This window comes from Triturus cristatus, chromosome 11, assembly GCF_964204655.1.
Source record: "Triturus cristatus chromosome 11, aTriCri1.1, whole genome shotgun sequence".
Lineage (NCBI taxonomy): Eukaryota > Metazoa > Chordata > Amphibia > Caudata > Salamandridae > Triturus > Triturus cristatus.
The window spans coordinates 742519135-742543323 of NC_140594.1; the positions used below are offsets into that span (position 1 = coordinate 742519135).

At 43.2% G+C, this 24189-nt stretch overlaps 1 protein-coding gene across 1 annotated transcript in view; it reads left to right on the plus strand.

The window, feature by feature from the left end:
* Positions 1 to 24189, plus strand: part of LOC146785399 (putative serine protease K12H4.7) — a 625777-nt gene that overhangs the window by 480509 nt on the left and 121079 nt on the right. The window lies entirely within an intron of this gene.

A 24189-nucleotide genomic window follows, 5' to 3' on the forward strand; every position in this document is an offset into this window, starting at 1 on the left:
CCCAGTTTTATGTGACACATCCCGTACATTCATTTACAAACTTATATAGTTTATTGTACATGTAATATTCATGTGTTGATGTAAAGCGCTCTTTCACCCTGCTTTGGGATGAGTAGGGCTAAACAAGAAAAAATAGTGGTACTTAAATTATTTTAATGCCTCCTCAATTGTAGTAAGCTGTAAACAAAAATGCAATTTTCTTTGTGTAAATGCTGGGAAAGACCAACACTACTGACATTCTTACAGGGCATGCATATCTCCTAAACGGGGACTGAGAAAAGTCAAAAGCTGCCTCTCTTAAGTATGTGTTACGTGCTGACAAGGTGTGAGCCTTTTTTTCCCCTTTGCTTCATTTGCATCAGGCTGCACCCAGCCATGAGAGTCCAAAAAATGGAGGCCAGATGACCCTCAGATTTGGCCTTTGTTATGGGCCCAGCAGGAGTCTTCAATAAAAGCCCGGTCCCTGCCTGTACGTTGTTGCAGATGGAAAGCAGCCAACATGCAGGTGCTGCTGAAAGTGTCTCAGTGTTTGGAAATTACACCGGGCGAGTTCAGCACATTATTCAGTGGGGCCCAAATTGTTGGCAGGGTGGACGGCGTTCACCCTGTGCAAATAGTGGGTGGACGCCGTCCACACGCATGTACCCCCGACTAGTGCCCCGACTTTACATATGTTATTGGATGAGTGACAACATTTGCAAAGTTGATTTTTTACATCTGTTAACTCGTCAGGATCCTCGTCTCCTTCCTGGCCGTCCTCGGTCTCCTCATCTTCCTGGGTCTCCGTGTCGTCCTCGCCGGGTTCTCTGAAGTCTCCGTCTTCTTCCTTCTTCACTCTCGTTCCTTCTTCACCGCCATTGGTCCGTCACCGCCATTGGTCCGAACATACTCCTTCCTGTCTGGCTCTCTTTTCATTGGGGCGAGAGAGTCACTTCTGGGTTCGCCTCCGCCCACTTCCGGTTTCCTCCCGTAGTCCCTCTGTGAAGAAACAGCATACAGGTATGTTGGTAGTTGTCGGCTCGGGCCGTTCTTCAAATCCCAAGATGCATTCGGTTGCCCCGAGACGCTGGGATGTTCTTTCCATGGCGACCCGAAGGTAAGCCCCATGTCCTCTTCCTCACAGGAAGGGATATGCATATGTGGCATCAGGGGGTGAGCGGTACATGGGAGGGCCAGGTCGAGAGGGTAATAGGGTGTTAATAAGACATGGATTGCAGCATGTTAAAAATTATTAAGGGCAGTTCAAACTTAATCGGAGGAGCTAAGGTAGGGGGAGTTGCTGTTCGCAGGACCTTAATGCAGACCGTTCTTTTCGCTCCTCTGATGATTGACGTAGTGGGCCTGGGCACAGCTCACCCATCACAAAAGCCATCCCTGACTGGCAGCAGAGGAAGTGGGGAGATTTTCTGCGTGAGGTAAGACTGTGCTTCCCCATGAAGAACTGGAGCGGTTACATCTATGTTTACAAGGTTATGCTTTATTTTATATGGAGCCTGTTTGGATACCGACAGATTGATCTTTGACAGCTATGTTATGGGATAAGCTGATGGGGGGGGGGGGGGGGGGGACACGGGTTGGGGGAGTAAGTAACCAGAGCGGGTGGGTGAAGCAATGCAGGGGAAGAGGGAGCAAGGGGAAGCAGGGGTAGGGGGCAACACCAAAAGGAGGAAGTAACCGGGGATGCCTGGGTAGGGAAAAGCAACAGGGACTGGGGGTGCATATGGAGAGAGATGGAAGGACGACCAAGAAATGAACAATAGAGTGCACAACGTAGAGGGACAGCTAAGCACCCAGGCGAAAAAGGAATAGGGGATAAGCAGACCGATAGCAAGCATAGCAGCACACAGACAGCAAGCCCAGTAGAAGGGGAAACTAGCACGAGGGAGCCAGCAGTAGGAAAGGAGCAGACCAGAGAGTTAGAGGGTGAGAAAGAACAATATGGGTGCAGGTGGACGTTTGACACAAGCACACATCAGCGCTGGGAGGGAAAAGAATCGACATGAACGAGGATATGAAAGACGGCCTGAAAACCAAATCACGCATGGAGTTCTTGAACAAAGAGGAAAATAGCATTTGCAATGCAATAGGTCTCGCATTTGCGAGAGTTTAAGCTATTGGCATTGTAAATGACAAGGCCTTTTATTTATCTGTTTTGATAATTAACACAAATAAAAAGCATTGTATTTACAATGTCAATAGCTCAAACTCTTGTAAATGCAAGACCTATTGCATTTCAAAGAAGGGGCCGGCATTGTCCCGGCAGCTTGGAAGGTGAAAGCACGCATGGTGCCTTAATGTTGCAGGAAAGCATGTACTGCCTGTAGTAGGAGAAACACATTAAAGAAAATAGTGCCTCCAGACTAAATAAGACGTACCGTGTAACAGCTGAAGTAAAAGGGCCAGTCCTCATGGGAGGTTACAAATGAAGAGAAGGCGGTACTAAGGAGGGAGTAAAAAGCCTATTAACGAATCATAATCCAGCATTCACGAAGGACAATGACACAAGCCAATGACAAATATGGCAGGAGAGTGGGCAGGCTTTAAGTCCATACCTGAATACAGCATGCCTCGCAGAGCAGTGCATGCGCTGCCCAGGCTCGACTTAGAAAGTAGCTCCAAAAAAGGGAGAAGTGGATGGCCACAAGTACTTTGTCCGTGCTCCATTTTTCATAAACAAATGATCCACAATAGAAGAATTGCAGCGATTCCAACACAAGAAGAGGACATGAAGCCCCCATGCTGTGGCAAATGTGGACGAAGGAAATGAGCTGCACTAAAGCTAACAAATGGTAAGGTATGGGCGGGCTGTAAGCCCACTTTATGTAAACAAAATGTCTCGACGAGACAACGCATGCGCGGTCTATGCAGCACCTAAAAAGGCCAGCATAAATAGGTTACTCTGCAGAAAGGGTGATTTTTGCAAAGACTGATGTCTTCATCAAATTGTCTGGGTTGTTTACTGCTGCCTTTTTCGCTTTCATCGCACAGAACGCCCACCAGTTGGTCTCCCTGCTTCATACTTGCATCAGCTCCGCTCTCGAACACCGATCATTGTGCATTCCCCTGAAAAGGGTTGTTGTTGACCTAAAATAATCTCCCACTTGTGAATAGACACTGTTCTTGGTGCGTAGTTGTTTCCATGTGTGCTCTGAGATCGGAAACAATCGTGTCATCGGGCCGTTTGATTTGTATGTGCCATGGCTATGAAAATAATCAGCCACCTGCTCCCAGTCCGGAAGAGGGTTGCGTCTCAGAACTTCCCGAGGTCACGGAAATGTTCATCACTCCTGCGTCAGAACAAAACATGTCTTTTTTATCTCAAGAAAAGATACTCCGATGAGACTGCTGGATTATTCCTAACCCAGTTTTGTTCACATTTAGTAGAGTTTGCAGACAGGGGCGTACCACAAAGCCCTGCAGCCCCTGCTGGGTGGGGGAGGGGAGACCCTCAAAGGGGCCCATTCGACCCAAGGCCAGGGAATGTCTGGGGGGTATGCGTGGCCCGGTCTTCATTACACTCTGCAAGGGGAGGGGGACAATACATTTACTGTACGCCACTGTTTTTAGACATTTGAGAAACATTTTTTATTTATTTGCTAACTTGAACGAGTAAAACCATTTTCTTTTCATTCTCGTTTTGGGTAAGTGCTTACATTAGGAATGAGGATTGAAATGATTGAAGCTTCATAGGTCCAAAGGTACTCAGTTCGGTTTTAGTTCAGATTCAAATAGTAGTTTATTTAGACAAGTCATTTTAAACTTGGTGACTGTCGTCGGTAATTCAATATTTCCGATCAATTTGATTAAAAAACATAAAACGTTTAGCTTTAATTGTAAGATTCATTGAGGAAGTGACATGATCCAAAAACGCTCTGTCTTCAATAAGTCTGAAGCCAAAGGCCGTGTTGCGACTAAATATTGAATCAATTTGGGGCGTGAGTAAAATTCTGCGCAACAATTGAAAATGTAGATAATCATGTGTAAGATGTGATATCAAATTTGCCTGGAATCCCACAGTGACAATGGCCATTAACAATCCATTTTTCTTTTCGTTAGGAAATGGCATTCACGGTTTTATCTCTCAACTAAGAAGTAAAACTTCCTTTTCTAGTCCTGTTAGTTTTTTTTTGTTTTTTTTTTACATGGATACTGCATCTAACTCGTCCACTGCTAACAAAATTTCAAATTTCCTTAAATGGACACTCTTGCTTGTTGCACAAGGCATCTATGGTTTGTTGAAAGCAGTCCACTTTTTTGAAGGTTGATTGAGGGCATTTGATTGCTACCCTTAACTCTTCAAAGTTTCTAACGGCTGTCCTGTCGCTCTGACCTTCCACCCATAAGTGAGCCAATAATCCGAATAGAAACCTCTATGCCTTTGTGGACTAGACTGCTGTGCACTTCACATTTACAACAAGAAACAGGAAAGCAAAGTTCATGACTTTTTTCGTACACAAATGATCCACACTTGAACTAAAGACAAGGTCAGCAATGGAAGAATTGCAGCGATTCCTCAGACCTCCTCTGGCTACAATGAATGTATAGAGTGAAGCGTAAAGGGATGGGTGCACTTCCATTGTTTGCATAGTCTGTGAGGGGAAAAAACCAATAGCATACCTTCTGCTAATACCACAATTGGTATGCAAACTTTCACCTCTAATTCAGTGAGCCTTTTGGGCACTTTATAACTTGGAGAGCAGCTGCTCTTCAGTGGGTGGTACTCCACAAAAAACATGTTTTTCCTTATGAAATCCCAGTATTCGATACATCAATGAGTGGAAATACCAAAAAACGTTTGTAATGAATTGCAAACTGCCCATTTTTTTAGACTGATTTGGAAATATCCGCTAGCCACATTTGCTCTCCCTTCATCTAACTACGTGCAGCCAGATTTAGTATACCTCATGGGTTGAAAACTGTATTTGTTCTCTCACTTGTTTGAACTTTACTGTGGACACTGTGCTGTATTTTGACTCAGTTTGGGTATCAGTAGTGTTAACATGTCTTTATCAGCTTAAACCATCGAAACAAGGGTTTCACATTTGTCTCTTCAAGTTGCACAATTTTTCAGGCTACACTAAATAATGCATAATGCTAACTAGTTCATGGTCTTGTAGGGCAAAGATGTCTTGTGTGGAGCTGTTAGCTTGAATTCTTGAAAAACCTGATTGTGATTCCATAAAACTAATGGTTTCTCTACCTAATGCTTTAACCCCATCACTTATTTGTTCCCTTCACGTGGTTTCACAGACCTAGACCTTACTATTATAGGTAAATATATGGTACTGTTCATGTCATGTACCGTCCGGATTAACCTTAAGCATGTGTTCTATCAGTTGATGTCACAGTCACAACGTGTACCTCAGCATTCCTCAAAATAATCGTCCACGGGCAAATGCACATTATCTACATTCATAGCTTTGCTCTTTAGATCAAAACGTTTGTTCTGTTTTTCTCTTTCTTGCAACTCCTGTTCTCACTTGGGGATACTGTGCTCAAATATCAGACTCTGCTTTTATCAGGTTTTGGCCCAAGATTCCACTATTTGCATTGGGTAGCTTGCCTATGCCTCCTCTTGTGCTATCTGAACATTCTTCTTGATTGAGATGCCCTCTCAATCATTTAGTTATTCACTTCATACCACCATATAATCGCTCATGCCCTAATAATTTCCTCGGATCGCGTCACACTTTTTTAGATTACCTTACTTATCCTCACAAAGGCTTGCAGTTTAGCATACAACCTTGCACCAGTTCCAAAGGAAAAAGTCCAGAAATAGGACTCACAGAAGTGCGATACACCTTCTTCATATTTCTTTAATGCAACTCTTAATATGTATTTCACCCTTTTCAGAGCTCCTTTGAGGAATCTGGCTCTTGCTCGTTAAAGAGGGTCACTTCTTCATACAGTGTAAACTTTATTTGATTTTCAAAGGGCAGGCTTAGTTGAAAGTCACATACACTCCAGTGTTACTTGAATGGGTACTGAAACCTTAGGCTATATATGTATTTAACTGCCTACAATCGACACTGCTACACTATTCTGAGCACTCCATAGGGAGCAATTGAGTGGTAGTGAATCAAAGTGTCAGATAAACAACTGCAATGCAAATTGGACACAATTTCACGTGCTCTGTTGTTTTCTACCTTGATACTTTCTTACCTTGACCAGGGTCATGTGTAAGCAATGCACTACTTGCGTATTCAGACACAACCAATGTTTGGTATAGTAAGAAGAGCAGTATGACTTGGCACCTCTGGTTGCCAAAGTTGCCCATCAACGTTGCCATTCTAGCACTGTGCTATTTATTGTGTTTGTTAATTCCTTAGATAAAGTACTTCCAGCTGATAATATGGATGCTCCTAAGATTGCTGCTCGCGCTGCTCCACTTTTTTTTTTTTGTTCGGATGAGATAGTTCTAGTCGTGGACATGGAAAACATGGTCAAGACACTTTTAGGATTGTTTGTCTCCCTTTGTACTGCCAGTGAATGAGCAAATAGTGTTCCTTAGTGTAAAGCTATGGTCTTTGAGTCGCTAAAATTCAGTTTTTCATTTCTATTGTAGATTCAGGGTATATACTCTTTCTGTTCTTTACCGCCTCATAGTTTGCTATTTAGCACACTTGAGGCTCAGGCACTAAGGTACTAAAAATGCATTTCTGTATAAAACCAAATGTCCCTTTCTTTCATCAATTTAATAGGGATTGTCATGGTTGTGGCTTAAACACTCCGTTGGAAGTCTTGGAAGGCAAGGTATCTTTGGCTGCACTTTGTTTGGCACAGCTGTGGTGCTTTTGGAAACCTGATATCCTCCTTTCTGCCTAAAACGGATTTTTGTTCTATTTTTGGAACCTGCCAGTGGTCACACTTTTTATAGTCCTAAAGTCTGAGTAGGACATGAGATCAAATTAAGTACTCTACAGCTCTCAGTACCCTATTGTTCTGGGCTTGAATCTGGAAAAACCCTAATATGACAACCTTTAGAGCATCTTTGAACAATATCCTACAGCAAAGGTATCTGTCTGGAATTCCGTGGTTCTGTCATTTTGAAAAATTCATCAAGGTTAATTGTGTTGTACTACAGATTATCCGATTACCAAGAGCAGTGTTGTGAATGTTAAAGTTTATTGTTGGGCAAGAATAGAGAAGGAAACATTACCAATAAGCTGCTTAGGCCACTTGAATTTTAACTATATTTCAGATACATTTATCCCAGTCAGCAACAACTGCATTGATAAAACGTTTTTACAAGTTCTTTTCAGGCACTATATTTCAAATTTAGGTATGGAATTATTATTTTGTGCTGCACATGGTCGGTTGGTTCTGTTCACAATCTGCTGTTAGCTTGTCTTTTTATTAAAAATTGCAATGGTTATCATCCCATAACTTGCGGCCACTCTACTTTTAGCTATATGGGCTTAACTTTACTACGTCAGGTTATCCTACTCAAATTGAGTTTAAAAAACTGCAATTCAAAAGCTTAGATCATCACAAAGATTAAATAGTTTCTGGCATTTTAAATGTCCTGTTACACTTAGAGTAATATCGTGTTCATCATATTTTTTATTTTTTTTAGTCTTCTATACATCCCCAAATCCCTGTGTTAAGTTTATTTTTTGTTATTAGTTTGCTGATCATGATAAATGTGTATTACCTTAAGTAACTTGAGTGTTCCTGCTATTAGATTTACTCTAAATATCATTAAAGCACTGTGCGTTTTTTGTAGTGTAGCTGGCATCTATATACTTGTCATCTTTAGTTCTCTTGTAGGGGATTTCCGTGTATAGTCATAATCATGTGAATAGTCCCGCCCATGTGCGTGGACCCTGGAGCACTTCATTAGATATATCTTCTTAAGTTGTCATCTTCTGCCTTTCTTCAGGAAGGCCTGCATAGACACTTAAGAGATAAAAAGACAATAATGCAGCCTAACCAACTTGGCTTCACTGGCCATTACTTCATCTTGAAGTGAAAAAAGATAGCCAGTTTAACTTTCAAATGTAGGAATTTTTTTTACTGAGTTTCACACATAGAAAACTCCCCTTCACAAAACTCCTTTTTTCATGATAGAGATGAAAGGGATTGGACAGAGAAGCCCCCATAGGCTTCCATTATGTGTCTGCAAATGGATACCATGCCTTTAAGAGTTTCCACAGACCCCCGATATCCCATAATGCACAGCCAGAGGCAGTTACTTTCAATTCTTTTTTCCGGCTCCTGCTAGCAGGACCCTAGAGCATTGAGCTCTACCTTTTTTGGTATTTGGATTTTTGCAGCTTCACTCGATGTCTTTGGCCTTTATCTACCTTCTGCTGTACTTTTTTGGCAGAATTTCTACAGTTTTCTTGTCAAAATGCCTTCTGTGTTTGACAAGTGTCCTGACTGTGGTAGGAAGAAGGCCAAGTCTGATGCACACAGAGTCTGTATTCTGTTTGCCTGTCTCTCATTTCCCTGACACCTGCTCTATTTGCAAGACCTTTTTTAGGCACACCCTGCATGACAGGGAGAGGATTTGACTCCAAGGGTTGGGGCAGAGAAGACAGAAGGCAGCATCCACAGCCTCTGGGCAAGGAGAGGGTAAGTCCCCTACTAAAACCTATGCTTCGACCTCTGGGGGGCTCCCCAGTTGAAAAACGACGGAAAAATGACACCGGTCCCGATCAATGTCGAAGCCCTCTGTCGACTCAGGGCTCTGGGTTGAAGCGACGTTCGACGATCAACGTCGAGGAGAAGAACGGCGAGGTCTCGGACGAGATGGTCGTCATGGGTGTCCCCGCGTTCAACGTCGACACAACGAAGATCGCCGTCGAGACATTATCGTCGTTGATCAGAGTCACACAGGCAACGGCGGTCGCCGTCGATGCGTCACCGCCGATCGACATCTACGAGAAGGTCGACGTCGAGGAGAAGGTCGACGTCGAGGAGAAGGTCGAAGTCCAAGAGAAGGTCGACATCGAGGGGTCAACACTGACGTTAGACGTCGAGGTACCGTTCTGGGACTCGCGCCGTAGTGAGCCTGTCGACGTCGACAGGGAGTTTGCGTTCCAAACGACATCAACGCTCACCGTCTAGCAGTAGATCGAAACGAGGGGGTGGTCTGACGTTGAGTCCGGGACGCCTTCTTCGCGGCCAGCTCAAACGGAGGAGGCTGGTCTCTTCTTCAGGTTCGGAGTACTCTCATACCTATTCACCATCAAGGACGCCTCCTGCTCCTCGTCAACAGGTGGCCCTGCTAGTGACACCACCACCACCGCCAAGTCCTCCTCCTCCTCCACCGCCCCATCCTCTTCTGCCTCAGCCTGGGCCCATGGCTCCTCAGCCCACGTGTCCTTCATAGCCTCGAAGACTAAGGTCATGGTCTCGGCCAAGGCATCGTTCCCATATACACCACCGGTCTTCCACACAATCTCATCTCCATCGCTACGAGAGATCTCGCTCCCGGCATACCAGGGATACGTCTTCCACGAGTACGGGAAGGTACTCGCCTTCTCCAACTGATTCTCCTCCTCAGAGGGTGTCTCCTGTTGATGATGTCTCCAGAGGTCAGAGGGGCGTCAAAGCTTAACATTCCCCTGTCTACTCCTGTGCCGTCAACATCAGTGATACTTGAAACTCTCCAGCAGAGACAAACATCTTGTCCATTGCTTCCGTTGGTGCCTGGTGTGGTGGAACCGGCTATGGAGCTGTTCTTGACACCATCTTCTATAAAATCTGCGCCTTCCAGGTTACATAAGAAATATCGCCTACCTGATTCGGATCCTGCCTTCCTCCGACTGGACCCCACCCTGGACACTGTCATAGTGGTGGCGGCAAGGAAACAGCATGCTATGGCTCCGACTTCCACGGTACCACCGGATAAGGAAAGCCGTAAGCTGGATTCGGTGGGGAGAAAAGTTTGCAACACCGCAGCTACATCCATGAAGGCGGCCAGCTCTACTGCCTTGCCGGGCCGGTATGACAGATCCCTGTGGGAGTCGCTTCAACAATTTGTGGATCTCCTACCCAGGGACAAGCAGGAAGATTTTCAGGAGATAGTGAACAAGGGCCTGATGGTTTCGAATCAAGTCATCAGTGCTGCAGCGGGTACTTCACTCCTGTTGGCCCACAGGTATTGCCACGGAATTGCCCTACAGAAACATGCTTGGCTTGGTCTTACTTAGCTGAAGCGGGAGGCGCAACAGCGCATTTCCAATCTACCGTTCTCTGGCATGACTCTTTGGCTCCCATGCAGATGACGAGATGGTCCGCATGAAGACTGAAATGGAGACTTTGAAGGCTGTAGGTCTAGAGAAACCTAAAGAACAGCGAAAAACCTTCCGGTCCTTCCAACGGCGTTATTCCTCCCAGTGGTTCCAACGATATGAGGGCTGTCAGTCCAACTAACTGCAGTTTCAGCGGTCTTTTCAGCCATTTCAGAAACTCCAGTCGTGAGGAATGTCCACCCAGCAGTCTGGACAAGGGGACAAGGGGACAAGGGAACAAGGCCCCTGCTAGTTCCAAGCCCTGAAGGGTTTCTTCCCCTTCGTCCATTACCCACTTCGGAGGGGGGAAGCATTCAAAATTATCTGGCAGAGTGGCAGAAAATAACTCCGGACAATTGGGTGCTGAATATTGTTCGCAGTGGATACTCGCTACGTTTTACAAGCCCTCCTCCGTCGATTCCTCCAACTCGCTCACGCTACATGCTATGCGAGTTGCAGAGAGAGGCCAACACCCTCTTACAGAAAAGGGCGATAGAACCGGTTCCTCTGGCACAGAGAGGAACAGGACTATATTTGCAGTTCTTCATAGTCTGCAAGAAATACAAGAACGAGTTCAGACCCATCCTTGACTTGCGACAGGCCAACAAATGGGTTTGCAGAGAAATGTTTTGGATGTTGTCCTTGCATCAAATCTACCCTCAACCTCATCAGGGAGACTGGCTATGCGCAATTGATCTGCAAGACACATATTTTCATGTGCCCATAGCGAGGAAACATCGCAAGTTCCTGCGATTCACCGTGGGCAACAACCACTATCAATACTCCATGCTTCCTTTCGACCTGAAGTCAGTGCCCCGGACATTCCGTCTCAACTCCTGTCCAATGTCTGCAGTACCTGGGAGCCACCATCGATACACGCACAGCAAACGCGTGTCCTTCGGAGGAGAGACGCTTATCGATCCTTAGAAGGCTCAGGCTCTCATGACCATGCCCTCCCTGACGGTGAGGAAGGTGTCTTCTCTCCTGGACTCCATGGCCTCCTGTATCTTCCTCACTCTGAACGCACGCCTCCATATGAGACCCCTGCAAGAATGTCTGGAGGATCAGTGGGACCAGAAACTGGGGGATTGGGAAGACAGGATTCAGCTGTCGCAGCAGGCTCTCCAGTCCATCCGATGGTAGTGTTCTCCATGCAATCTCCTCCGGGGATTCCCTTCCACAAGGAGATACAGACGCAAACCATAGTGACGTATACTTCTATCCACAGCTGGGGTGCACATTCCGACCACCTTCAGATACAGGGCATGTGGTCCCGGAAAGAGACCAAGTAGCACATCAACTTCCTGGAACTTCGAGCAGTCCATTTGGCGCTGAAAGCCTTTCAGCCGTCGTTTCACACCAGTTCCCTGCTTGTCCAAACTGACAATGCAACCACAATTTTCTACCTCAACAAGCAGGGGGGCTCGAGATCTCAAGCGTTATCTCGGGAAGCCCAGGCCATCTGGGACTGGCTGTTGGCCAGGAACCTGACCATCACAGCAACTCACCTCCCAGGTGTTCAAAATGCTCAGGCAGACGCACTCAGCAGACTCATTCAAGAAAATCACAAATGGGTCTTAAATGACGAAGTGGTGCGAGACATCTTTGGAAGATGGGGTACTCCAGAGGTCGATATGTTCGCTACCGTGGAAAACAGCAAATGCCGCGACTTCACCTCCAGGTTTTACCAACCAGGGACACCGGGGAATGCATTGTGGATCAACTGGTCAGGCGGCTTTCTCTACGCTTTTCCGCCAATTCCCCTGATCCCGACAGTACTGATCAAGCTCTCACAATCACGGGCCAAGATGATCCTCTTTGCTCTGGAGTGGCCCCGTCAGTGGTGGTTCACAGACCTGCTTCACCGGTCTCTCCTGCCACATCTCCGTATTACTTGCCTGCCGGAACTTCTAACAAAGTTCGGCGGACAGATGGTGCACCCCAATCTCTCGTTGTTGAATTTGGCAGCATGGCACCTGAGTTAGTACAGTACGGATATTTGAATCTCCCTCGGGACTGTATGGAGATATTGAAAGAGGCCAAACGACCATCTACATGCACGTCCTATGCATATAAATGGAAGAGATTTTGCATCTGGTGTGCATTTAAGAATGTGGATCCTACCTCCTTCAAGGAAGATGTCATCCTTCCTTACTTGCTACACTTGGCTCAATCTGGCCTTCCGTTTCATTAGATTAAAGTTCACCTTGCAGCTTTAACTGCTTATAGGAAATGTCCTTCACAAACTTCCTTTTTTTAAATCCCAGTCATCGGAGATTTTCTTGAAGGATTGGAGAAAGTGTTTCCTCCCATTAGGCGTCCTTCGCCTCCTTGGGAGCTCAATGTGGTTCTTTCTCGACTGATGAGGGAACCGTTTGAGCCCATTCGTAAGGCTCCTCTTCAGCATCTGTCTTGGAAGACGGCTTTCCTTGTGGCCATAACTTCTGCCCGCACAGTTGGCGAACTTCAGGCATTATGTTGTAGAGAGCCTTATACAGTCTTTCATTCCTCTAAGGTAGTTATAAGGACTCAGCCTAAGTTCTTACCTAAAGTAGTTTCAGAGTTTCATGTGAACCAGACTATTACATTGCCTACATTCTTTCAGAATCCTTCTTCTCCTGCTGAGAGGTCGCTTCATTCCCTTGATGTCAGGAGGGTCTTTAAGTTCTATTTGGACAAGACTAAGGATATCCATAGATCAGACCAGTAATTTGTAAACTATGGCACGTTCTGAACTGGTCTAGCGACCTCTAAACAATCCATTTCTAGGTGGATTGCTTCCTGTATTCAGCTGTTATCAGAAAGCCAACAAGACTCTTGTTAGCAAGCCTAAGACTCACTCTACCAGAGGTAAAGCAGCTACTGCAGCTTTACTTCGTAATGTACCCATTTCAGAAATCTGTAAGGCTGCCACTTGGAAGTCAGTCCATACATTTACTAAGCACTACTGCCTAGACACTGATGCTTGAGCAGATGCTCAGGTTGGGCAGGCTTCACTTCGGAATCTATTTGCACAATAGTGCAGTTGTTCTCTGTTTCTTCCACCGCTGGTGAGTTGTTTTGGGATGGGCTTACTAGTCTATTCACATGATTGACTATACACGGAAATCCCCTACAAGAGAAGGAGTAGTTTCTTACCTGTTACTCCAGTTCTATTGTAGGGGTATTTCCGTGATAGTCATAAGCAACCCGCCCTCCTCCCCGGAGGCAGACACAGACGTACCCAAGACTCAGCAGACTCTGCTTCTTTCCGCCTTCAAAAAGAACTGAAAGTAACTGCCTCTGGCTGTGCATCATGGGATACCAGGGGTCTCTGAAGACTCTTAAAGGCACGGTATCCATTTGCAGCCACATAATGGCAGCCTATGGGGATTGTCTGTATAATCCCTTTCATCTCTATCCTGAAAAAAGGAGTTTTGTAAAGGGGAGTTTTCTATGTGTGAAACTCAGTAAAAATCGCTAAATTTGAAAGTTAAACTGGCTATCTTTTTTCACTTCAAGATGAAGTAATGGCCAGTGTAGCCTAGTTGGTTAGACTGCGTTATTGTCTTTTTATTTCTTAAGTGTCTGTACAGGACTTCCTGAAGAAAGGCAGAAGATGACAACTTAGGAAGATGTATCTAATGAAGTGCTCCGGGGTCCACGCACATGGGCGGGGACTATTCACATAATTGACTATCACGGAAATACCCCTACATGAGAACTGGAGTTACAGGTAAGAAACTACTCCTTATTTCTCTAATGTTTAATATTGTATGGAATCTGATGTATATTCATACTGCTATGTAAATTCACATATGCTTGATTATACTTAATGGGTTAATTTGTAAATAAAGTCTGAAAATGAACTAAAATAATCACAGTGACAGAAGCGTGAGAATTTGAGCTGTTTATGCAACTGATAAATTGAGAAGTGTAAATTTGCTAGACTAAGATGCAAACAAAAAACATAATGAAAAGAAGGTATCTTAAAGTGAAGGTACACTGCTCACAGACATTTATGTATATTTGTTGAAATAAACAAGTCATTTTTTTTCAAAGTTGTCAAACACTGCATACTAAAGCACATTTAATATGGAACTATAAACTTGGATAGCTATTATAAAAGCTATTTGTTTATTCATGTGTGTAATCTGGACCCATTTCATCTAAATATTATCTCGAAACTGTGTGGAATGATCTATTAAAGTATTGAATTGTCTTGTTTATCTTTATTGCCTGTAACATATGGTAACATTAATGGTGGAACAATCATCAACAATCAGCAGCAGCATTTATGAAAATATATCTATCTGGATACCTGAGCCAAAAAGCTGTAGGAACTTTGTAAAATGTCAATGGAATTCCATTACATATTGTTTAGATTCGTCCTGGAGTAATAGTTTAATATTCTTTTTTTTTTTTAAATATCAAAACTCATGGAGAACATAACTTTTTTATGAAATTAAGCAATATTGAGTAGTGAAAGTTTTGTGACTGGTGGCGGGCTAGCTGAAATGTGTAAAAAGGTTAACATGTTGACTGTCCAGATTGTGGGGTTTCAGTGGGCAACAACTATTGTCATTACATGTGTAACTAAAAAACTATTGTAATTACACATGAAATCATAATGGTTTTTGTCCACTGAAATCCTAACGCAAAAATGTAAACATGCTAACAATATATACACATTGATCAGATGCAGGAGATAAGACTTGCTGCCTAATTAAATCTCTTGGTAAGTTTCTTGGTAAAGAAGGGGATTTTAATAATCAAATAATAAGGAACCGTCTAGGAATATTAAGGCATCAATTATATTTTAATACTGAACAGCCGAATTACTGAATTGAAATGTAGAAGATGGCACAGCAGAATGTTTAAAAGTGTATTCAAGATATTTTACTAAACATAGTCAAACAGTTCATGAAAAGAATTGGTATTAAGTTTTTCTCTTTAAATCAGAAGAGGATGCTAAATCAGCCAACCTTCATTAAAGTAATATTTTTAGCAGTACTCGTTCTTATGATCTGCTATTGTATTTATGCTGGCTCCTATACTGGAAAGGCGCTACACAGCCTTGTTGTCATTACTGTGGTCATTTTGGGGTTTTAATTAAAAAAAATTGTGTTTGTGGGAAATTAATTTGTATTTACAAATTTCATAGCACTAAATCATCCAAAATATTGATGAGATATATAATCATTTGATGAGAGTACTTACGTGCATCTGGAATAAGGCTGAAAAGTGAATATTCAAAATTAACTGACTGTATAAGGACAAGTGAAAACAATGTGAGGACAAAGGCATTTTTTATTACTTAAAAAACAAAACAAAAGAAAAACTGCATTATATTTAGTTTCAAAACCACCTAAGGATTTGCAAAATCTTTAAGGAAAACTAATACTTGCTGCCATTAAACCATTTCTGCAATACAATCGCACACCATATATTTGGATCATGTTTTCAAATGAATGATTATGGAATATGTGAGTCCTATATTAAAGATGCTTGTAATTATGTGTGATCATTTTTATCAAGTGACACAATCTGAAGTATATATTTATTCTAAATTCCAAAACTCTTTAATACTGCATGATGTCCTCTAGTGTGTGTAGTGTAGTGTGAGGGGCTCTCAGGATTGAAGGGGAAATATTTCCCCAACTTAAAACACGCCACAGGGCGTGTTTGCACACGTCACCTTAGTCCCCGTCCCCGCCCCCTGTGTAAACATGCCCTGTGTCCGTTTTAAGTTGGGAGATTAAGTCCCCTTGAATCCTGAGGGTCCCTAGGGTGAAACAAGCCCACTAGGTAGCTCCAGTAAGCGCCACAGAGCTGCATTGCAGAGAGGTGTAAAAAGGGGCGTGGCCTCTGAACACCTCTCTGCAACGCAGCTCCCTGGTGCATACTGGAGGTACCTGGTGGGCTAGTTGGCCCCCAGGGACCCTCAAGATTGAAGAGGAATTAATTCCTCAACTTAAAGCGCTCCACAGGGCGCGTTTGCACAATGGTGAAGGAAGGGGGCGGAGCCTGAGGTGACATCTCTGCAAACACACCCTGTGGCGCGTTTTAAGTTGGAAAATTAATTCCTCCTCAATCCCGAGGGTCCCTAGGGGCCAACTAGCCCACCAGGTAACTCCAGTATGCGCCAGAGAGCTGCGTTGCAGAGAGGTGTTCAGAGGTCATGCCCCTTTTTACAACACTCTGCAACGCACCTCCGTGGCGCTTACTGGAGGTACCTGGTGGGCAAGTTGGCCCCCAGGGACCCTCAGGATTGACGAGGAATTAATTCCTGAACTTGAAATGCGCCACAGGGCGTATTTCCACACATGTGAACTCAGGCCCCGCCCCCTCCATTCACCACTGTGCAAACGCGCCCCGTGGCGTGTTTTAAGTTAGGGGATTACCCCCCCTTGAATCCTAAGGGTCCCTGGGGTGCAACTAGCCCACCAGCTACCCCCACTAAGCGCCACAGAGCTGTGTTGCAGAGAGGTGTAAAAAGGGGCGTGGCCTCAGAACACCTCTCTGCAACGCAGCCCCTGGTGCATATTGGAGGTTCCTGGTGGGCTAGTTGGCCCCCAGGGACCCCCAGAATTCAAGGGGAATTTGTTCCCCATCTGCAAACGCGCCAGGGGGCGTGTTTGCAGAGTGTTGAAATGAGGGGGCGTGGCCTCCGGCGTGATGCCGGCCTTTTTTGTTTATTTTTGTTAAGAAGGGGGGCTGTGTAGCCCCCCTTCCTTTCCTATTTTTTGGCCCTGGTGACCCCATCCCCCAGGGCCTGCCCCCTAATTTTTTTTTTTTTAAATTGTAAAAATGTGGAAGGGGGCCGCGTGGCCTCCCTCAAGAGGCCTTAATCGGCCCCAGGGACCCCATACCCCGGGGCATGGCCATTTTCTTTTTTTATCTTTTTCTTTTTTTAAACTTTTGGGGAGGGGGCTGCGTGGCCCCCCTCCCGGGCCACTTTTAGACCCGGGGACCCCATCTCCTGGGGCTGGCCCTCTCTGTTGGGGACCATGGACCCAATCCTCCCACCATCCCAGCCGGCTCCCCGCATCCTTCGGGAGCCGGCATTGCTTTTCCACATGGGGAGCTGCTAAGATGCAGCTCTCCGTGTGGAAAAGCAATTTGGTTTGAATTTTGAAAGAGAGCGCAGGTTGCAGGAGCCGGTCCTGGGGGGTGGCGGTGCCCAGGGCCATCACTGGCTCCAGGAGGGGGGCCGCGTGGCCCCCCTCACATTTTCAAAGCCCCAGTGGGTGGTGGTCCCCAGGGCTGGGGGAACCCCCTATCTAAATATTTAGAGCCCTGGGGAGGTGGCGGTCCCCCCCCCTTACACAGGGTATTTTTTTTTAAAAAAAAGCCCCGGGAGGTGGCGGTCCCCGGGGCTGCTGGGGGCAGTGTACCCCCGCCGAAATCAAAATTCAATCGAGCCCTGGGGGTGGCGGTCCCCGGGGCTGCGGGGGGGCCATGTGCCCCCCCCCGCAACTATCAATGCTTTGCCCCGGGGGGTGGCGGTCCCTGGGGCATTGTGGGGGGATTGGGCCCCCCACACTTTTTTTTTGTTTTTTACCATGCCCCCGGGACTTGGCCCCTCCGAGGGCTAATTAACAAGGCCGAAATTGCGCTGGGTGCGCGAATCTCGCAGTTTCTTTTTTTGTAAGAAAAAAATACATAAAAAAATGTTTATTTGGCCCTGGGGGTCCTTGTGGGACTCCCTGAGCAGGCCTAGGGGGTCAGGGTGTTTCTACCCTGCCCCCTTTTTGCGTTCTGCGTGTTTTTTTCTAAGGTTTCTTGTGCCTCGGTTCTACTGAGGCACAAGATGGCTGCCAACACTTCCTGGTTTGGAGTGATGACAGCCAATTAGCATACAGCTCGTGATCGGGAGGGTACGCGGACCCTCCGAGGCCATAGATATATCTATGATTTTACTTTTCATTTTCTCAGGAACTACTGAACGGATTTACACCATTTAACCAAAAGGCACGAGTGTGAACCAACGGCTAACTCTTTCCCAAATTTGGTGTAACTCCGTTCAGCAGTTCGGGCTGCAGTTGCGATTAAAGGTTCCTATGGAAAATTGCATGGGGAAAACACGTTTTGGGACCCCCCCTTTTTTCTCGGCCCCCGCTTGACGAATTACCCCGAGACTTTTAGGATAGGAGAGGACCGGAGCGCCCCACCAGTTTTTAAAATTTCGTGAAGATTCGTCAACCGGCGCCAAAGTTATTCTAAATAGAATGTTGCGGATTTCCTATGGATAATTGGTCCTAACTGTAACTACCTACTGGCGACCGCAAGTAGGATATATATATATATATATATATATAGATATATATATAATGTGTGTATATATATATATATATATATTGTAGGAGAGTGGCATCGACTGCATAGTTGCCCCCAACTTTTTGCTGATGTTTTGACTGTTTTATGACTCTAGCCAGGCTGTGGCCCTGCTATCCAGGACTCCAGCCTATCTGCTTCCTCTGTTAAACGATGTGAGTACCCTAGGTACAAACCAATTGGATGCTGAGGATGCCCTGACAGTCCCTTGTAGATGGTACCCAGGGCATGGGTCCCTCAGTAGGCCTACCAGGGCTGCAGCACTTATTGTGCCACCCTGGGACCCCATTACAACACATATACTCTCATAGGTCACCCCTATAGCAGGCCTTGCTAATCCTACAATTAGTGATCATTAGTGATCTCATAAGTGATGTCACTGACCATGTCATGAGTGATGTAATATGTGACGTCATCAGCAGTGGATTGCGGGCGCGCGAGTTATAGTTAGCTGAACTAACTATAACGGGGGAATTTCATTGGTTTTTTATGAGTAAAATGTCCAGCTAACTATAACGTGTGTGAAACCTCTGTTTTTTTCAGTGAATTTGCAAGGTTTTTTAAATGCTAATTCCTAACTATAACGTGTGTGAAACCTATGGTTTTTTCAGTGAATTTGCAAGGTTTTTTAAATGCTAATTCCTAACTATAACGTGTGTGAAACCTATGGTTTTTTCAGTGAATTTGTACGGTTTTGTAAATGCTAATTTTTGTATTTTTTACTTATATTTTTTAAATATTTCTTTTTTAAAAACTTCCCTATGTATACATTTATATATTATCTGTATCCTTTAATTTGGTGTGGCGCATTTTTTTTTTAAGTTTTAATTAAGATAAAGTTGTACAGCATAGTTAATATCTTCTATTAAGTTATATCCACTTTTTTTTTTTTTAATATAAATTCTTGGGGTGCGCGCTCAGAGCGCGCACCTAGTACGTTTGCGTACATTTTTCATGAATTCCGGCGTACGTTATTTACGTACGCATACATACGTTTTACTGCGCGCTCGGAGCGCGCACCTAGTACGCATGCGTACGTACGCATGCTTACGTGCGTCGTACGTACTCCACGCGGTACACTTCCGTATACGCGTAGAGTGCGCACGCTGACGTTTACGCATACGCGCGTGCTGCGTATGCGCGTTACGTACGCAGATAGTACGTAAGCGCATGCGCGCATACGCGTTCGCGCATGCGTAAATATACCGTGCGCGCAGGGAGCTTGCTCGGTGCGCGCACCTCGGGGTATGTGATGAATAAAACAACACTTCTAATTGGTTTTCATTACTTTCAGTTTCATATTGTTTCAATACTACACCCAATCCCCTCATGGCAAGTCATGTGATGAAGAAACATCACTTTTCATTGGTTCAAAGTACTTTTAGTTCCAGATTCTTCCAAAATGACACCCACCCCCCTCATTGTTAGTTCTGATTCCATAGGAGAAGGAGCTAATCTGTGTGTTGAAATACAATGGCAGAGCAGCAGCCATCTTCTGAGAGTGAACAGGACACTCTTGAGAGACAGAGGCAGAGGAAGCAGAAAGACTCCTTTATATGGAGTTTTTCACTTTTCCAGAGGGACAAAAGAAGGTGAATGCACCAAAGGTCACCTGCAAACCGTGTCAGCGCGTCTTGTCATGTGGGAATCCTAACAAGAAGTATTCTTTTAGTATTCATACTATGATGAGGCACGTTGAGAAAATGCATCCAGTGACTTTTCGTCGAGCTTCTGGAGCAAACCCTCCACCTGCTCAGCCGACGACATCTGCAGCAGCTCAGCCGAGCACATCTTCGGCAGCTCAGGCAAGCACTTCTTCTGCAGTGGTGCCTTCACCTTCTACCACACCTCTGGATATTCGTCCTTGTTTTTTGAGGATGAGTACACACTGCATGTATTGTGGTTGTCTTATTACTTTGGGTGAGAGCAGTATTGATCTCATTCAAAGAAAATTTGAGGAGCATCCTTGCGAGAGGCCATAATTTTCTTATTTTTTTTTTCGTTTTTCTCTTCCTCTGTCCCTACATTAACTCAAGGGCTCTTTTTAGAGCCACCTAAAATCAAAACACCACAACTTGTTTTTTAGAATCTATTTTTATTTTTTATTTTTTTTAGAGTGCGTGCACCCAGCGCGCACCCAATGGGTTTAAAAAAAAAAAAAAAAAAAATCATTTTTTTTCACCTTTAGTAAACCTTCAGGAACTCCCTGAGAAAGAGGGGGGAGTGGCAAAGTAATTAAAAAAGAGATGGTGTACATTTCACAGATGAACGGAAGACAGTCTTCCTATTAAACTTTAAACTCTGCATCAGTATTTATGTATAGGTACCCAAAAAACATAATAGCTCATTTTAGTGCTGCATTTGAATTGGCTGTATTTACAAGGAGAGGAAAAGACACACAGAGAGGCTTATCCTCTCCTTGTAAATATGGAGGAGCACCCTGCGCCACTAGTTCGTCAAGAAAATTGACGTAGTCGTGGCGCAGGTGGCTTGTAAATGTGCCCCAGAGATGTTAAGGAAATTAAGGGTAAAACAGACAAACCAAGAGTGACAGATACAGACACAGAGAGCAAACAACTGACAAGGAGTAAGGCAGTTAAAAAGACTAAGACATATGGATACAGAAAAAGAAACATGGATGAAAAATTTGTGATGGAGGTAGTAAAGGTAGGGGAGTAGTATAGAAGGAGTGAGGAAGTTACAAAAGAGTAGTAAAGCAGGAAGAGAGAGTAAGAAGAGAAATGAGAAAAGTAGAGTAAGGAGAGGTGAAGAAAAGGAAGCATGAAACGAAACCAGTGACACATACATTTATGTTAAACTTACCTGACCATCAAAATAAATAATTTAGAATTAAATGTTTTTATTTAATTGCAAAGATAACTGAATAACATCTTCTAAATTTTCTTTCTAGTTCTGAAAAAAAGTATTAATATTCAACAATACACTTTATTAAACAGTACATGTTTTTTCATATTTAGCAAAGCAATTTTTTGCCCTTTTTTGCTGTTTTCAGAAAGTTTTGATTTTCACTGAAAATAGTGAAATCAATTGTATTCATCATTTAACAGCGGGCAAAAAAAAAAACAATCTGAAAGATTGTTTAAAAAAGCCCCAAATGTATCCTCACTAAAACATACTTTAATAGAAATGTTAAAAATACCTTTTAAGAAGAATAACAATTTCCTAAAAATAACGTCTGTAAACTTTGTTGCAAAAGAACATTTTCCAAAATAATATCTGTCAAAGAAGTCCACAATTGTTTGTTTTACCTTTCCTTACGGCCAAATGATAAGTTTAAAATCTCTTTTGAGCGAAATATCAAATTTAAATCCTTTTAAATTTTAATAATGCTTTCTTCCAATGATGATGTTAGTATTTAAAATTTGGGTTTCAGAAAAATTAGGTAACAATTGGGTAATTCATAAGGCAAACGTTGCTTGAAAATCAATTGAGAATCATTACACAGTGTCCATCCTTTTTCACATTTAAGATAAACTGTGTAATGACCAGAAGTTATAGAAGGTCCATCATGAAAAATTATTGCAACTGCAACAAAAGTTTTTCCAGATATTGATAATTGTTGTCCTGTAAACTTCTTTATTAAAGTCTCCAATTTTGAACCATCAGCTCTACAACGTTGCATCATTAAAATTACATACTGTCCATATTTCTTTAAAAATAACGTTGACAACATGTCTGATTTACATTGAGAACATTCCATGTTGTGATTAGCATCTTTAACTAATTTACTAAAAGTCACTGTTTTACTCTCTGGTAATGGTAAATATATGAACCTTTCAGAATCAACATTACTACTGCTTGTGTTCATACAGTTATCACAACAATGTTCCCATTTATAAGAGACACCAAATACATTTTCTACTTCTACCCCTTCATCTTCCAGTACCATCAGGATATACATCAAGAATTCCTGTGCATCTTGCTGGACATTTTGTGTAAACTGTGTACGTCCAGAACATACATCTAAAAGATTTCTAACATCAGAAGCACTTTCTATTTTAGTTTTATCATTACTCAGCTTCTCATAGAGGAGACTCAGCAAAGAACAGAATCTTTTTTCATGATTTAGTGTTATCTGCTCTTGCAAAAATTCAAGATAAAATACAACATTCAGCACTACATTTGCATAGCAGTTGACACCAGAGCTATTTTCAAAATGACAACCAACAACCTCTTCCACACTGTCCTTTTTCTTTTTGCTTGCAGTCACATCACTATCTTTTTGTTTTCTCTTCTGTACATCCTCATTACAGATATCCTCAAATCTCCTTTTCCGAATAACAACACGTTTTTCAAACACAGGATACTGACCTAAATGAGGAGCATAGCTTCTTCTTAATCTATTATACTCCTTTACACAGTTTGCATCAGCACTTACTTTTGAGTCATCAAAGTCTATCATGAATAAACCAGATATTTTTTCACACGTGACAAAGCAACATATGCCATACCTTCTTTAAACACACTAGATCCAATGTTTACAAAAGCACTATCTACAGTTAATCCTTGAGACTTGTGAATAGTTACAGCATATGCTAGAGAAAATGGAAACTGCTTCCTACGCACATATAAGTCTTTCACAAGCAAGAAACGAACTGAACAACGACAAATGTCTTTAACCTCTTGTATCTGATCAAATTTTATTTTTAAACATTCAATTCCAACTTTTTTCTGGTAATTAATAAAACCCACAACTCTTCCCATAGCTCCATTCACTAAACCTTTCTCTACATCCAAATTCCGTCTTAAAATTACTCTACAGTTCATACACACATAAAGATTCTTTTCCAAACCTGCTGTTTTTGAAATGTTTTTCTCCAGAGAATCCAATTTAGTACCCAATTTGCCTGTCAATATAACAGTTATTCGTTCATGTTCTATTTTATCCACAGCTTCCAGTTTTATGATCTCTTCATTTTCCAATTTCAAAAGTTCTTGATTGAATACAGAACATTCATGTAGTGTTGGCATTAAGCAGATTGCAGTATTTTTTTTCTGCAATTTCCTTGTATATTTTCTCTGGAACTATTTGTTCTGTTGGAAACAAATTACTCAGCAATCAACTCTGTAATGCTTTTCTGCCATGTTCTGTGAGTAGTCCAATTCTTATATCTTTCAGAATACTTGCATAGTCCTCATCATTTGCTTGCCTCATATTGGTAATGAGTTCCTTATACTCAAAATATGTCCAAATATTTACATTGCCTATACTTCCTAATGACTTTTGTGTCTTCATGTGTAAGTGTATGGAATACCGTTTGTCCTTTAACTGGAGTAAGTTGCAAAAGATCTCCAAAAACTATGACGTGTTTTCCTCCAAATAGGACGTCAAAGTCTGTCTTCAGAATTTGCTGCATTCTTAAATGCACAAAGGCAAGCATTAAGTTTGATACCATGCTTACCTCATCAATAATCAGTACTTTCATTTTCTTCAATACTCTTGAAACTTCCAAGCATGCTTCTCCTGCTAGTTTGTGGTACTGTATTTTGTTCTCATGCTCTACTGGTAACATTAGCAAACGATCTAAGGTAACTCCTTTGATGTTATACGCTGCTAACCCAGTTGGAGCAGTAACAACACAAGACAAAATGGAATCCATTTTCTTCTGTA